This window comes from Ascaphus truei, chromosome 9 (assembly GCF_040206685.1).
Source record: "Ascaphus truei isolate aAscTru1 chromosome 9, aAscTru1.hap1, whole genome shotgun sequence".
Taxonomy (NCBI): domain Eukaryota; kingdom Metazoa; phylum Chordata; class Amphibia; order Anura; family Ascaphidae; genus Ascaphus; species Ascaphus truei.
The window spans coordinates 28,592,310-28,608,611 of NC_134491.1; the positions used below are offsets into that span (position 1 = coordinate 28,592,310).

Below are 16,302 nucleotides of genomic sequence, written 5' to 3' on the forward strand. Positions count from 1 at the left end.
ATTCTGAGGTTGTCATACCATTAGGTTTTTAGAATGAGGTGATGCGGAAGTTTGTATATTAGGACATTGTAGGTATATGGCAATACCGATTGTGAGTTTGGGGTATAATAATGTCCTGGTTATGAGGGGATACGCAGTTTAGAATAGAAGGATGCCCAAAGTATGTAGTGATGCTGAGGAAAGAATAGGATACCTTGTTTATACATACCATCAATCTGACAATCGGAAAAAAATCATGACTACTCGTATAGGTGCTATTTAAGTAGGGATTACAGTTTTAGGTCTCAAACAAAAAACATAATGGACTGATCATCTTGCAATTTCAGTTAAAACCGATAAAAATGGAAATGAAGCATGCTTTCCTATTAAACTCCACCTCTCGTGACAGCCCATCCACAGGTAGGAGACAAAAGCATCACAGGGTAGTATGGAAACAAAAAAAGTGTACCGATAAGCACAAAATTCCAGTTTGTGTCAAATTTGTTTCACTGATAAAGGATATTTCAATAAAATGCAAATCCTGAACCAACCCCCCCCCCCAAACACAAAACACCGAAAACCCGTAATCACTCAATATAAGCAACCAATTCCTTTTGATAAACATTTCTGAGCATTTGTATATCATGTTAACGGCAAAGTGTGATCAAAATTGATACATAGAGCTCTAAATAAAAATGGTCAAGCAATAAGAATTTCTATAAACCGGACAGATATTCCAAAAAGTGTAATAGGAATATTTATAAACATCACAATGTATCAAATAGTAAGTACCAACAGGTTTCTATGGTCTAATTATCCAATACCCGCTGTCCAAATATAGGCACACAGACACACAGAGTAGACAGAGTAGACGCGCAGACATGTAGATATCAGTATAAACAAACACAATGATATCCGGTGACCTCCTCTCTTCTCACATGGTCTCCTCTGCCCTACAGGATTTGTAGTTCACGCAGGATATTACATCCGACCCATCCATTGCACGTGCCCCATTGCCTGGCCCCGCGAACACCCCCTTCCCTTGTCCGGCCCCCGCGAGCACCCCCTTCCCTTGTCCGGCCCCCGCGAGCACCCCCTTCCCTTGTCCGGCCCCCGCGAGCACCCCCTTCCCTTGTCCGGCCCCCGCGAGCACCCCCTTCCCTTGTCCGGCCCCCGGCGAGCACGCCCTTACCTTGTCCGGCCCCCGGCGAGCACGCCCTTACCTTGTCCGGCCCCCGCAAGCACCCCCTCCCCTGTCCCGGCCCGGCACTCACCTCAGGCAGCGATCGTCTCTTCTCTCGGTGCTCGGCTCCGGCCTCGGTTTATTTTCACTCACTCCCGCCAGCTAAGTCTGTGTGTACAGTATGTCTCAGAAGAGGTGACTTCCGCTTCCGGTCGCATCCAGTATCATGGCGCTGTGCATGACTCGGTTACCATGGTGACGCTGCCAGGCTGCTTGCTTCTCTGTCACACGGGGCTTGGTGTGGGGTCAGGAATCCTAAATACCGGAGATGTGGTTATTCTGGGTGCAAAATACCATTGTAATGAGTTTCTCAATACCAGAAGCAATGGTCACATTGACATTCGTAGCATCTAAATATTTGATGTCTGAATGATCCCATTACAAGGCACTGTGGTAGGGAGATTTTAAAGTGTAGTGCGAAATGCCCTAGTGTGTTTTGGCCCTCCATTTTAGGTACAGTAGCATATATTAGAAGACCCTAATATATCTTCTGCATGACTAGTTAATACTAAAATTAAACAATATAATATATGGTAATGTCCAAGTATTAAAAAAGTATAAACTTTACAAAATACGGACCGAAGAGTTTAATTTATTAGGAGACTTCCAAGTGCATGACAACATCTGCTAAGAATGAAGGAGGTTGAATTTAAATGTTTAATACCTCCTAGAACAATCGTGACAATGACAATGACATGTTTAAGGACTTAAATCGGAGTGATAGATGCCTATTTACCACAATTTGACATCTATTTACCACAATTTGACACCTATAAGTATTAAGTATTCTTAATTTTTTTTATTGTTAGTTTGTAAAACATGGTGAGTCGAGACTTGGGAGGGGTTTAATTTTCTTCTGGCTGCTCCCTTTGTGTGATGTCACTATCCTGTTTCACTCATCCCCATTACTTTACTGCTTTCTAGTACAGAGTGGGTGGGATAAGAGTAAATAAAACACTTCATTGACAAACACTTCCTCATTCGAAGGCTCATAAAAATGGGGTGTGATGCAGGAGATCCAGGAAGTAACCGGCAGAAACTACACTGCAGTCAAGCTACAAGAAAGCTGGTCAAACCATCATTTAAAACAGTGCATAATGCAGAATAATGTGTTTTCGGCTGATTGTCGCCGTACTGTAAATAGCACATTTTACTGTAAAATCCCACTATACTGATATGTTATAGAGGAGCATAGATACATCATATCTGCAATAAAAAAAAAGGTTCTGTGGAATGGAAGGATTTTTTGCTACAGTGTATTGAAAACAGCACACAATGAATAATGTGGATTGGACTCTTGTCTTACTGTTAATGAAAAATTCTATAGTAAAATCCCACCATACTGATACTGTGAATGTTACGGGAGTCTGGAATAAGTCATATCTGCAGTGAGGAAAGTTCTGCGGAATGGGAGAATTAATCTCTATGCCTTATTGAAAACAGCACATAGTGATATATGTAATGTGTGTTAAACTGATATTTGCCTTAGGCTACGCTTATAGTGACGGCGACGGTCGCTGGAAAATCAAATAGAGATGACTTCCAGCGATCGCGACCAATCCGTCGTGTCGCGCTTACTATAAGAGCACATGACGGCGGCATTTGTTTTGCCGCGACGTCGCATCGCTTTCGCCAGCACTATAAGCGCAGCCTAACTGTGAACTACGTGGAAGTTCAATGGGGGTATTTCAGTGTTTGACGATGATAACAAAGAGTCCACACTTGTCCATGGACTTCGTAGTCGAACTGCCAGCATCTAAAGGGATGAACACCATCTTAGTTGTGGTTGATCGCTTTTCTAAGCAGTCTCATTTTATTCCTTTAAAAGGTCTTCCCAACTCTCCCAAATTGGCAGACATCTTTATCAAAGAAATAATTTGCCTCCACAGGGTACCATTGGTCGTTGTCTCCGATAGAGGGTCACAGTTCATATTCAAGTTCTGGCGCACATTCTGCCAGCAACCAGGAATAGCGCTACATTTTTCTTCAGGGTATCATCCCCAAACCAACGGCCAGACTGAGCGAACCAACCAGTACCTGCAACAATATATACGGTGTTTCGTTTCTGATGCTCAGGACGACTGGTCTGAGCTCCTTCCCTGGGCCGAGTTCGCGCATAACAATTTGCACAACAAATCCACCACAGAGTCGCCCTTCTTCATTAATTATGGATTTCACCCATTACTTCTACCCATCTCTACTTCCACTTCCGGGGTACCAGCAGCAGTCGACATAGTCAATAGTCTTCAAAAGCTGTGGAGAAGGATCCTAGAGAATCTCAAGACCGCAACCACCAGACAAAAGGCGCAGGTGGATCGTCACCGAAGAAATATCCAAGAGTTTAAACCAGGAGACAAGGTGTGGTCGTCATCTAAAAACATCAAACTCAATGTTCCTACGCTGAAACTGGTACCTAGATTCATAGGACCATTTGAGATTACTGAGAAGGCCAACCCGGTCGCTTACCGGCTACGTCTCCCACCATGCATGAGGATACCGTCTGTCTTTCATCTCTCCCTCCTGAAGCTGGTTATCCGGAATCCCCACTCTTCTTACTCATCCTCGCCTCCTCCTCCTCTCCTCGTACAAGGCCAACAGGAGTACAAGGTACAGGCTATCCTTGATTTCAGGTCTTCCAGAGGTTCAACCCAGTATCTGGTGCACTGGAAGGGTTTCAGACCCCAAGAAAGGTCTTGGATTCCCCACCACTGTCTTCATACCCCCAGGCACCTACGACTCTTCCACCAGAGATATCCTCACAAACCTTCCTGGAGTCGACCGGAGGTCGCTACTGAAGGGGAGGGGGTACTGTAAGAATCCGTCATTTGCTCCCTCCACAGCGCGCTCCCTACCTGCCTAGACCTGTGTCCGGGCCTCCTGCCTCTTCTGCCTCCTGCATCGCGCGGACCGGTCGAATGCCAGCGTTCCTTCGAGGGCGCGCATGACCTGCACTCTGCACTAAATGTCGTTCCCGCTGGTCCCGCCTCCAGGCTTTACTCGTGCAGGGACGTCATCACCGCGCACCCGCTATGCGCAGCACCCGTGCACACGCGAGGAAGCTTCCCTGCTCCTCTGTCTAAAGGGATACACCTGTGCTGTCTCCCTCAGCCAACCACAGCCAGGCATTCTCCTGAGTATGCTTCCAGTTCATTGGACTATTCTGCCTTATATGCTCAGCCTGCCCTTTGGTACATTGGCTGAGCATAGCCTTGTTTATGTACGCTGTGTTCACTGCAGTCCTGCCTCCTGTCTAGCTCTTGTCCCGTGTTGCCTGACCTTGCTTGTTTTTTGGATTCCGCACTTTTCCGCTCCTGACCCGGCTTACCAACGACAATCCGTACCTCTCCGCTTCTGATCCCGGCTTACCCACGACGATTCGCACCTCTCCAATCCCGACCTAGGCTAAAGTACCTGCAACGATCCGTACCCCTCCAATCCAGACCTCGGCAAGTATTACTGACCATCCTGACCTCTGCTACCCCGACCCGTCTTCCTCGACAAGTCTACACTCTAGACGCGCCTTCGCGGCTCTGGGTTGGTGTTTATCAAATCCCCACCTCGGCCTCGCGGTCACGCCTTTGTTTGTGGTGAGCGCATTGTTACACAGTGCCATCAAACACCCATACAGGAGAAACCTCGGGTTGCATGCAGAGCATGCAAAGGTGTTATGGTGGGGAGGTAGGGGGCTGCGGTTGGGCCAATTGCTCCCACAGCTAATGATGATGGCCAGAGATAGAAGAGCACCACGGATCCTTAGCCTTCATGCCAGGGACAACGACCTGGCTGCGCGACGCTACTTCGAGCTGGTCGATGCGATAAAGCAAGACCTGACTCGCATCCTCGCCCTTTGGCCGGGAATTCAGATCGTCTGGTCAGATATAGTCTGCAGGGCAGTGTGGAGGGGTGAGCAGGTCCCGGGCTCAGTCGACCGAGCATGGGTTAAGTTGAACAAAATGGTGGGAAATTTTGTGATACCGTGTGGGGGGTTGGCCTAATTAGGGCTTATGGCCTACATTTACCTGAGATTGGGGCGGATTTGTTCAACGAGTTGCAGAAAGGGTTGGAGAGGGTCCTAGCGGGTTTGACGGCACAGGCCTAATTTAAGGGGATTAAATAGTCCGGTTGGTGGCAGCAGTTTTGGGGGTAAGTGCTTGTACTTGCCAGATGGGGCTTGGGGCTGGTAAAGCCCGGGGGTAGTCATAAGTGGGCAGGGTCAACTGAACGTAACTCCCGGGAACCCACTGGCAACAACGGCCAGCTCATCAGGGCTTGGCTAGCTATGAGGGCAGCAGGCCAAGGCATGACTGACCCCCTTCCCTTAACCCATTAAGCGAGCACTCTGACAGGGACTAGAGGTTACTCTATTATTGTTTAATAGCCAAAGCCGCTGCCTTTTATACCTCCCATCTGAGTTTGTATATGTGATACTTTTCTGGTATATGTGGGTATCGATTAGCAAGGGGATGGGGGGGTCCCTTGTAGCCAATTAGGCGAGGGATGGTCATGAACAGGGGGCAAGCCCGTCCCTCATCTCACTGGGGTCTCTGGGCTGCCATCACGGTCTGGGGGAGGGGCTAGGAAAGGGGCTTTAAAGCGCAGCCGGGAGCGGGAGCATTCATTCTTCTCCCGGCCGTAGCGAATTTCACACCCACCGTCCCTTTTTTTAGAAGGAAGTCAGGGGAAGGTACTTTGCCCTTCGCCACTCATATGTTAACTAGTAGAGGGAACGTTATCATTGTGGAGCTGCGAAGCTATACTGCCTGTGAACAATGTTAACATGTACCATTGTATTTTACAGGGCAAACTTGGAAGACTTCCCAAGGAATTGAAAGGACTGAAGATCCTAAAGGAGGGGTCAGTTTGACCAGTTTGCCATTGTTGCGACGGCAGTTTGGGGGGTAAGTGCTTGTCCTTGCCAGATGGGGCTCAGGGCTGATAAAGCCCGGGGTAGTCATAAGTGGGCGGGGTCAACTGAACATGACTTGCGGGAACACACTCTCGACAACGGTCTGTAAGGAATCGGGGAACACGTCCCCTGCAGCATGTTCCCTACTTACCAGCTGCTCCACACACCTCCGCGCCGCTTACAGAACACACGTGCACACGGTGGACTTTCTACCCAACCATGGAGCTTGGCTCCACCCCCCACAAGCGACACACGTCCATCACACGATGCGCGCACACGTGACGTTCGTGTACCGCTTCCCAGCTGCAAGGCAAGTCTGCTAATCTCTCCCACCTGTCTCCTGCACCTTGCAGCCAATCTCTGCTTCCGAGGAGGCCGCTCCTCCGCTCACTCCCATTCTTGCCTCTGCTACTTATTCTCAGCTGTCTCACTCATTCCTTGCTGAGCATAGTTCATGGTAGCCTTGTGTTTCCACGTCCCTGCCCTGCCTTGTGCCTGTTGTTCCTTAACCATTGCTGCTTGTTTCTCCTGTGTACCGACTCGACTCTAGGACCTCTCTCTGGATTACCGACCCCGGCTTGCCTCAGACCATCCGCATTCTCAATCCCTGACCATGGCTATTGGACTAACTACCTTCCTACTGGCTCCAACCCCTGACCACGGCACTCCGGATACTGACTACTCTCCTGGCACCTACCTACGACCTCGGCAAGTATCCAGACTAACCCACTCTCTCCAATCCAGACCCGGTGATCTCGACTATCCATCCTCCAGGCGCGCCTCTGCTGCTGTGGGTGCGCTGTTTAATACTTTCCCACCACAGTACTGGGGTACTGCCTTGTTCATGGTGAGCCCAAGCAGCCTCCCTGGTCAAGATATAATCTACACAGTATAGACCTGATGCAGTGCAGAGTAGAAGGTGTAATATTTGGTTGTTGGGTTGAACTCTCTCCAGATTGAATGCCTTTTGGTTTGTCCACCTCATGATATTGTTGGAAGTGGGAGGTTGGCCACTTTAACAGTTAGTATAGTTGACAATTAAATTCAAATCCCCACCCAGTATTAAGCGCTCTTTGTAAATGACTTTGTGTTAAAAAAAAATAAAAATCTTAAAAATGTAGATCCATTATCAATGGGGGAATAAATATTAAAAAGTATGATGCCCTGTGAAATAAGTTGACCCACTACAATGGTTACTCTTCCTTGTGGTTGTTTAAAAAAAAAAAGAGGAAAAAAAAAGGATTCTTTTATTAATGAATGTAGCAACTCCTCTCAAAGTGTGGAATATTTTTCATGTAATTGTGAAAGTGTCTTACAAAAGGCTGCTTGGTGAATATGCGCCTTGGTCTTTAACAACCACTAGTGGTCAGTGCTGCCCAACATGTGTTTTATGAAAATGTGAATGATATTTTCAGTCATAACAGTACACAAAATACACAGCAAAATACAGTACACAAAATACAAATGTATTATATTTGATTTAAAAAGTAGTACTACTATAATTGAATGTATAAGAGCATAATAATAAACATGGGATATAAATTATTTTATATATTTTTTCTAAAGGGTTATGCTACTCTAAAAAAAAGTGAAAATATAGGCTTTGGTAAGAAAAGTTATGTTATATGCACACTTCAACCACTGTAATGTCATAATACACAACTACATGTCAATAGCATTCTTAAAAATAAGCGAATTAATATAAGTTCCACATTTCTACAAAGTAATTGGCCCTAAAAGAAAAATCATATATATTTTAAAGGCGTTCTGCACTCATTCCTTTACTCTCTCAGTTTAACAAACAGATTCTCACAGCCACTTAAAATACATTTCTGAATCTATTGTCCCTTTTGCGGATATACACACAATTGGACATATAGAGCTACACAGACCCATACATTACTTTATACTGTTATACTAATCAAATGTTAAACCTGGGTGTTTTTATGTTTATGAATGTCAATACATTACTCTTTAATGCATGCCTGGTCCTTCTATCACTGCAGTGATTAAGTTTTGTGCGTAGGATGACAAGTTCCTGAAACTTGTGAATTTTGTTCTTTCCCTGCCTTATAAAATGTTGGTAAAGTGTGAACATCTGCAAATATTCACTCAACTTATTAGGCATTTGAAAGCCCCCATAAAGTTGCGTCCCTCTGCAAATTTACCTGCATTGCACTTACTGTAAAGAATGACTTTGGGTCACATGACCCTTTAAATATATGTGGCTTCCTATATATCTGATGAATACGCATAAGATTGTGAAAGCTTGTTCACCAGTACACCTATGAAGAAATACACTTCTGCAGGAACAAACTCAAACTGTAACAATGCACTATAAATAGATGTTAAAAATATTAATTGTGAAAAGGACCAAATGGTCTGTTGGTAGTTACGTGTTTTTTGTACACGGCAAAACGGGTCTTCACAGCTATTTATACCCGTACAGACCAAACCTGTAAAGAGAGGGAATACATAATGTGTGCTTGCTTTCTATGCCCACACCATTAGAAACATAAAAAGGAATGACAAATCAAGGCCATTTGCCCATTTTCCCTACTTGCTGCTTTAGGCCATGGGGTTCCCTTGTGTCTATACTAATGTTCCTTAAGCACCTAGTTAGGGAATCCTAACCAGAACACATTTGTGAATAACTTGCTTAGCTTTATTGGTGAGTAATAGGCTGAATATCACCCAAATATGCAATTGCTGGGGTTCCAGATGAGAGACCTGAGAAGCACTAGTTTATCCCAAGCATTATTTGGCTGCCCCATTCATCATTTACCATTTTAGTAAAAAATAATGGTTGCTGAAATTGAGTCTACTACTGTCATGGCTTTTTGTCATGTTTTTTTATTTTGTTTAACAACAACTTCCCTCTTGTACCCTACCATTCAGTAGTTGAAATAAATATATACATACATTGTAAGTGAATGCACGGCTCCAGTGACACTACCAGTTAACACTTTGGTGTTTATTCCTTGGGATACCCTGCAATTAAATACAAGTTTGAAACACACACTAATCCATGGAGCCATCTAATTTATCACCATACCATTCAAATGAGAGCTGTGTGAAAATGTCATTGTGCAATATAAGGCCAAACACCATTTTTTTATTAGTGTTTCCACCTTAAAACAGAAAAAGCATCAACAATTATTGTTATATCAGCTGTTTATTCCTGACTCACCATGCAGTGTTTATTACTAGGCCTTAAAGTAATTCCTAGAGACATGACTGTATAAGGTACATTTGTACAGTACATGATTTCACGAGTCAATGATGTAATGGTTTGCTGATTGATTACAGTTGAACACATTGAGCATAAGTATTCTTAACTTGAAAATGTTTGCTCAACAACCCATTATAATAGTAACTGTTCATTTGTCTTAAATGTAGCCCTTGTTCCCCCGTACCTGGGAAGGAACTACCATAGGCTGTTATTACCTGTCTGGCAACCAGGAGGCCTGAGCCTCTGCCACTGGGAGCCTGGGGTGATTCTGATTAGTCTCGGTGCAGCGCCTCCACCTGCGAGGGATCCCAACGTGGTGGGATAAGCCCCTTACAGGAACAATACCAATAACACACACACTCTATATATATTCGCACTGTTTACTGAGCATGCAACAAGCAGTACCCTGTACCGCACAGTAGAATAGGCCCAACCCGAGACCACCCCTGAGTGTCCCCAAAGTACTTGGCACCAATACCCTGATGTTCGTTACCCCCAATGTCAGGGCCCACCCAAAAGAGTAGGAGATAGTGCTATCCCTTGAAGTGTTGATGCACTTAGTTGGGTACCTGCCCGGGGCTCCAGCACCCGGGTAATGCCGATGAACAAAGGGATACGTCAGATCCAACGTTGTCATCGTCTGCGATGGCGTTTGCCTCCGTGTAGGGTGAATTCTGACGTGGATAATATCACCCGAGTCTCTTGTAACGGAGATGATTTGGTCCCAGACCCAGGCCGCGCTCACCGCGCGGCGTCTTCACAGTGTCCCCGACTCTAGACAGTAAAATGGGGAAGTGTCCCTATCTAGGGGCCTTCTCTGAAGTAACCACAAGCTATGATGAGCTGGGGCCTAAGGGGGATATACTAGGCCTAGTCTCAGAGTCACTGGTTCTGAGACACTACCTGCCTGATCCAGCTCCCTCTCCCGACTGGCGTGGTCCCTCAAGCACGCCAAATGTATCTTCCTAAATGCCGAGATTCTCCTAGCCCAATTGGCTGCTTGGCAACACATGGTATGCAACACCTTTGGGTGTAATGGCCGTCGCTACAGGACCTACTGTGCATGTGCAAGGTGGAGCAAGATTGCCGCCGCAACTCTATCTTCTGTTGCATGCGCGAGATGCTACTGAGCATGCGCGGTATATGGCAAGATGGCGGCGCCCTCGGTGGAACGCTGGCGACCTGCTCGCCCACTCCCTGCACCACAGAGCACAACAGCCGTCTGTCACGGGAGACCAGCACTTTTAACACATTTATACCCGGATCCTTTGACGGGGGCAAACGAAAATACTTATTCCCAAAACGAAATCTTGGAAACAAATGTCTCTAGGAGCAATTTCCCAGGAGTGGGGATTGCTCGCAAACAGAGCTGGAAACAGTCCTTGGTCAGTGGCGCTACTCGCAACCGCTGTTACTCCGCCGGGGCTGCTTCCTTCGTTCTGCTGCTGTAGTATTGGATCATCAGTTCTTACGAAATCTTTATCCTTGTTACGAATCTTGGTTACGATGTTATAGAAATGTAGAACTTAGCTGGAACTGAAGAACCAATGGGCTGCACGGATTCTTATAGGGTTAAAACTCCTGTACCTAAACTGTGCAACCAATCCCTCCATGGGAATAATTTTCCCCACCTATCGTGGAGTTGCCAATACTTAGCAAAACTGGCAGAGGCAGCTTCTCATTCTGCTAAGGGCATGCGCGAACCTCGCACCTTTGCCGCTTAGCATATGAGACCCAACCTCCTTATCTGGCGACACTCAGTCTGGGCTAGTCACCGTTTGCTAACTTGCCCGGACTTTACACTAAGATGGGGGTACTTGGGTTACACTTTCCCATTTCACACCTTAGTCGGCTTGAGCCTTTCAACTCCGGACTTTCCTAAACATCGTGGCATTGAGCCAGCGGGATGCTTTAGAACTCCGGCGCTGAATATGCTCCACTCACTTGCAGGGATTTCCTGCCATGCCTTTCTATTGACAGTGATTGCAAATTAAGTGTTTCCTCTGTCTCTGGCGTTACAAATGAAAATCCCTATATGCCTAATATGTTGGGACAATTAAAATAAGGGGACTTTCATTCACCAATCTTTATATAACTTTCTAAAAATTTCGCTATATGAATTTTCATGGTTTTACCCGACCGGCGCGCACAGCAAATCTCAGCGCTCTAGCAGCTTCCTAGCCAAAGTTAGCACAAAGCCGCTTTCAATGCTGCCAAATGCCGGACTTTAAAACCATTTTTCCTTTCTGCATGCACATGAAACAGTGCTACATTTATACACTTTAAACTTAGAAAATACATTTCTCTCTCCACATTATACCTGGTGGGAGATACACTGAACCATGGGCATATACCGGGGACCCTTAAATGTGATACTTTCCCCAGCTCAGTCTTACTATTCTGGTCTCTGCTGAAGCAGGGAAATCTCTATTGCTGGACACTCCTGGAATAGTAAGACACATACAGTTTCATCACATTTACAGTGTTTCTGCCATGACTGGTTTGCAGAGCTGACATTCCACAATTCCCCAATATGGCTCAGGGGCACCCAGCCAGGCATAATACCTTTATTATTGGCTTGGGTACCCCCTCACCGTCACATCTTCCCCCTCACACAGCCCAGAGGTAAGGGGTGGACCTGGCTACATAAATAATCAAGACACATGAGAAAGTATTATTGGGACACTCTAAAAATGATGTTTATTTACCCTCTCGGCTTATGCTTGTGGTACCTTTGATATAAAAAAACTGTGCTAGACACAGACTCAATTCTCTTTTATTGGGCTATAATGTAGCAAGGTCGGCCATCTACCAATATTTTAGGCATGGGCAAGCTCTGCTCATTAGAGATATTATCTCTAACAGAAAAGGCACATAGGGCAGGTGTATTGATACTCCGTATTGTTATAAAGTGCAGCACATTTACAGTATGTTCAGGGTCCATGCGTTCTATTTTTATGTCACCACAAATATGCCTATCTCCACTTTTTTATCAACAGAAACTTAATGGGAGGATGTGCAAACTATGGAATTAGTAGGAGGCTGACTACAGTGTACATATGCGTCACCACAAAGGCGGACCAACGTGCTAAGGGTTACCATTTGCTTGTACTTTGTGGACCGTCAACTTCACCCACTGGTATGTTAATGAGCCAAGAGGACAAAGAACTTTGAATTCGCAGCTGCATTCAATCTGAACCCCTTCAGTGTAAATCTGCGTCGCCCCAAGGGACGCCTGATGCGGCTCCCAAAGAGCTGCTCCCCTCTGCACAAAACCACAGTGCTAAGGGTTAACATTTGCTTTTTCTTTGTGGTACGTCACCCCCCCCCCCTAGAATGTTAATGAGCCAAGAGGACAAAGAACTTTGAATTCACAGCTGCAATCAATCTGAACTCCTTCAGTGCACATCTGCATTTCCCCCAAAGCGGACAGACTTTGGCACAGGAGAAGGACAGCTAAAGGGTGTGAGCCGTTTACTGCCGTTCGCTGATGTTTGGTGATGTTAAAGCTTCTCTATTTCAATCTGAAACTCACAATCCCTTTATCCCCTGTACCCAATTTTCCAGCTCTATCTGTCCATGAAATGTCTATGAATTGACTGTATAATCTCTGTTCTTTTAATGTAACCATGCAATGTTATAACTTTGTGCCAAGGACATACTTGAAAATGAGAGGTAACACTCAATGTATTAGTTCCTGGTAAAAAAAAAAAAAATTTGAAATAAAATACAATGATGAGCACGTGTCAATGCAGTAAGATACATTTTTAAAACAATTTATCTGGTAACAACTGAATGTTTTAGTGACAAACATAAGCATGCACCATTGTAATAACAGAATAACAAACCATATACAGATGTAGGCCATGTTACAGTGCTAAAACAACACATCAAACTCTAACTTTGTGTGTCATAGACCTTCAATAGGTATAACTGTTAATTTTAATTTAAGGTGTTTAATGTAATTACGTTACAATATTTCTAAGCACTTTAAAAAAGCAAATGTATAAGAAATATGAACCGGAGCTTGAACAGTAGACAAAGGCTAGGACATAGTAGCTATTTTGCTTCCTTTATTCTTTATTGTTACCTGTGGTCACTATTGAAGAAGGATCTCCAACATCTATCTTTGGAACAAACCATAGAACAGCAAATTTAGCTCAGTTATTCACATTCCCCTACAACCCAATTGTTTCTTACCCATATTTATAAGGAAATGTACGACTCTACTGTACTTACCAGGGAAGAATCAATTGGAATAATAGAGCCGCAGACAGATTTCACAACCTCTATATTAACAAACAATTGGTTAACTGCGGAAGAAGTTCATAGGCGGCTTGATAAAATGAAAGTAAATAAGCATCTGGCCCCGATGGCATACATCCAAGAGTTCTTAAGGAGTAAAGTTCAGTAATAGCCATACCATTACATTTAATATTGAAGGACTCCAGTTCCACAGGCTCAGTACCACAAGATTGGCGTAAAGCAGATGTGGTGCCTATATATACAAAGGGAGCTTGATCACAACTGGGGAATTACCTGTACAGACCTGTAAGCCTTACATCAATAACAAAGAAGCTACTTGAAGGTTTAGTACGGGATAATATTCAGGAATACCTAATGGAAAACAAAATTATTAGTAATAGTCAGCGTGGATTTATGAACGATAGGTCGTGCCAAACTAACCTTCGTTTCTTTGAGGCGGTAAGTAGGAATTTAGACCAGGGTAATGCAGTTGATGTGGTCTGCTTAGATTTTGCAAAGGATTTTGATACGGTTCCACACAAGGGGTTAGTGTAGAAAATAAAGCAAATTGTGATAAATGGAATTTTTTGAGCTCAAGCTAAATTTGTGAGTGGAGTACCTCAGGGATCGGTACTGGGACCCCTGATTTTTAACTTGTTTATTAATGACCTGGAGATTGGCATAGAGAGCAAAGTCTACCTTTGCTGATGACACAAAATGGTGTAAGGTAGTAGAATCAGAGCAGGGTGTCATTTTTCTCCAGAAGGACTTGGAGAAACTGGAAACTTGGGCATGTAAATGGCAGATGAGGTTTAATAGAGATACATTTAAGGTTATGGTTTTGGCAAACAAGAATAAACAGAAAATTTACAAATTAAATGGGGATACATTAAGAGACTCCTTGATGGAAATAGTGACAAAAATCATGCATTAGCTGCAAAAGCAAACAAGATCTTATCTTGCATTAGGCTGTGATTATACCAAAAAACGCAGGCGGTGCAAAAAAAATTGCAGAAATCCTATGTAGGTTTACATACCATTAGCGACGTGCGTGCTGCTTGGAGCTGCAGGGCGGCAGGTCCTGAAGAGATTTTGAAATTTGTTTCTGGCAGGCGACGGCTGCGTTATGCGAGTAATTCAGCCAATGAGTGTGAACTGCTCACGGCCACGCCTCCCTGTCTCCTCTCCTTGATCAAGATGCCGCTTGGCGGCAGCGTGAGGATGACGTCACCGGATAGCGCTGCCGCTCAGAGGCATCTGGTATAATCGTAGCCTTAAACGGGCAATGAATGGAAGGGATGTAAACATAATTATGCCCCTTTATAAACCATTAGCAAGACCACACCTTGACTATGGAGTACAATTTTGGGCACCACTCCTTAGAAAAGACATTATAGAACTAGAAAAAGTGCAGAGAAGAGCCACCAAATTATTAAAAGGGATGGAAAATCTGATTTATGAGGAGAGGCTAGCTGAATTGGATTTGTTTACATTAGAAAAGAGCCGTCCAAGACGGGAGATGATAAATATATACAAATATATTCGAACACAGTACAAGCTTTCACAAGAACTATTCATCCCAAGGGCAGTACAAACGACACTGGGCCTTCCCTTACGGTTAGAGGAAAGGAGATTTCTCCATCAACAAGAGTTCTTTACAGTAAGGACAGTTAAAATGTGTAATTCATTTTCCATGGAGACTGTGATGATAGATACAATAGATATGTTCAAAAAAAGGTTGGACATCTTTTTAGAAAGGAAAGATATACAGGTGTAGCCCCCTTTGCCACGTGCCTAGGGTGACTACATGCAGTGCTTTACCTGATGGCTCACAGGAGGCCGCATCCTCTGCTGCAGGGAGCCTGGGGTGTAAGGTGTATGCTAACAGCGCCTCCACCTGAAAAGGATCGTCACAAAGTGGGACAGCCCCTCCCAAGACAATATGCCCAGTAATATACACCAGAGTATGGTATAACAATATTTACTGAACACGTACTTGTAACTCAGAGAATACAATGCCACCACACCATACATATATGTACATAGATACATATCTCCACAGTACTTGGGTGTAGGGGCACGAGTGTGCAGCTGACAATTGTCACTCCCACCCCAAGTGTGTGTGACAGTGCTGCCCACAGTAAGAGTGTTGTCATTGGTGCACATTTTGTCTGCGATACCTGCTGAGCGCTCCAGCACTCGGTACCGCCAACTGATCAAAGGGGCCCATCTGTCCCGTGCCGTCGGCGGTGGCGATAGTGTTCACCTCTATGTGGGGTGGATTTCGGCTGGAGTGTCCCACCATGAAGAGAGTCTCTATACCTTGCATGGGTGATCAGGTCCCAGACCACAGGCCACAATTACTGCGCGACGTCTTGCTGTGTGTAACGTGTGCTCACCACAAACAGGACCGCGAAGCTGAGGTTGGGATGTCAGAATACACCTACCTACAACCGTGTCTGTATTGCAGCGTTGTGGTCGTGTAGCTGGGTCAGGGCTGGAGAGGTCAGAGGGGTCGTATATACTCACTGTGGTTTGGGGTTGGAGAAGTCGGATGATCGTTGTGCGTAGTCGGGGTCCAGGAGTAGAGAGGTCAGAATGGTCGTAGTGCATAGCCGAGGTCCAGGGGTCAGAGAAGGTAGAGGTCCGGGTTCAAAGGTACAAGAGATCAAGCAGAATGCACAGAGCACCGGCAGG

The 16,302-nt window shown here is 45.0% G+C and overlaps 1 protein-coding gene and 1 long non-coding RNA gene across 2 annotated transcripts in view; one reads left to right on the forward strand and one right to left on the reverse strand.

Moving 5' to 3' along the window:
• Window positions 1-1,407, reverse strand: part of ZNF106 (zinc finger protein 106) — a 69,021-nt gene extending 67,614 nt beyond the window's left edge. Inside the window, exon 1 of the mRNA XM_075614144.1 lies at window positions 1,254-1,407. The gene's annotated coding sequence lies outside the window, so the exon portion shown is untranslated. The remainder of the gene's footprint in view (window positions 1-1,253) is intronic.
• Window positions 1,218-13,081, forward strand: LOC142502745 (uncharacterized). The gene is made up of 3 exons (XR_012803842.1): window positions 1,218-1,615; window positions 6,021-6,120; window positions 12,360-13,081. It is a non-coding gene; the product is annotated as an uncharacterized LOC142502745 (long non-coding RNA).
• Window positions 13,082-16,302: the final 3,221 nt, after the last annotated feature.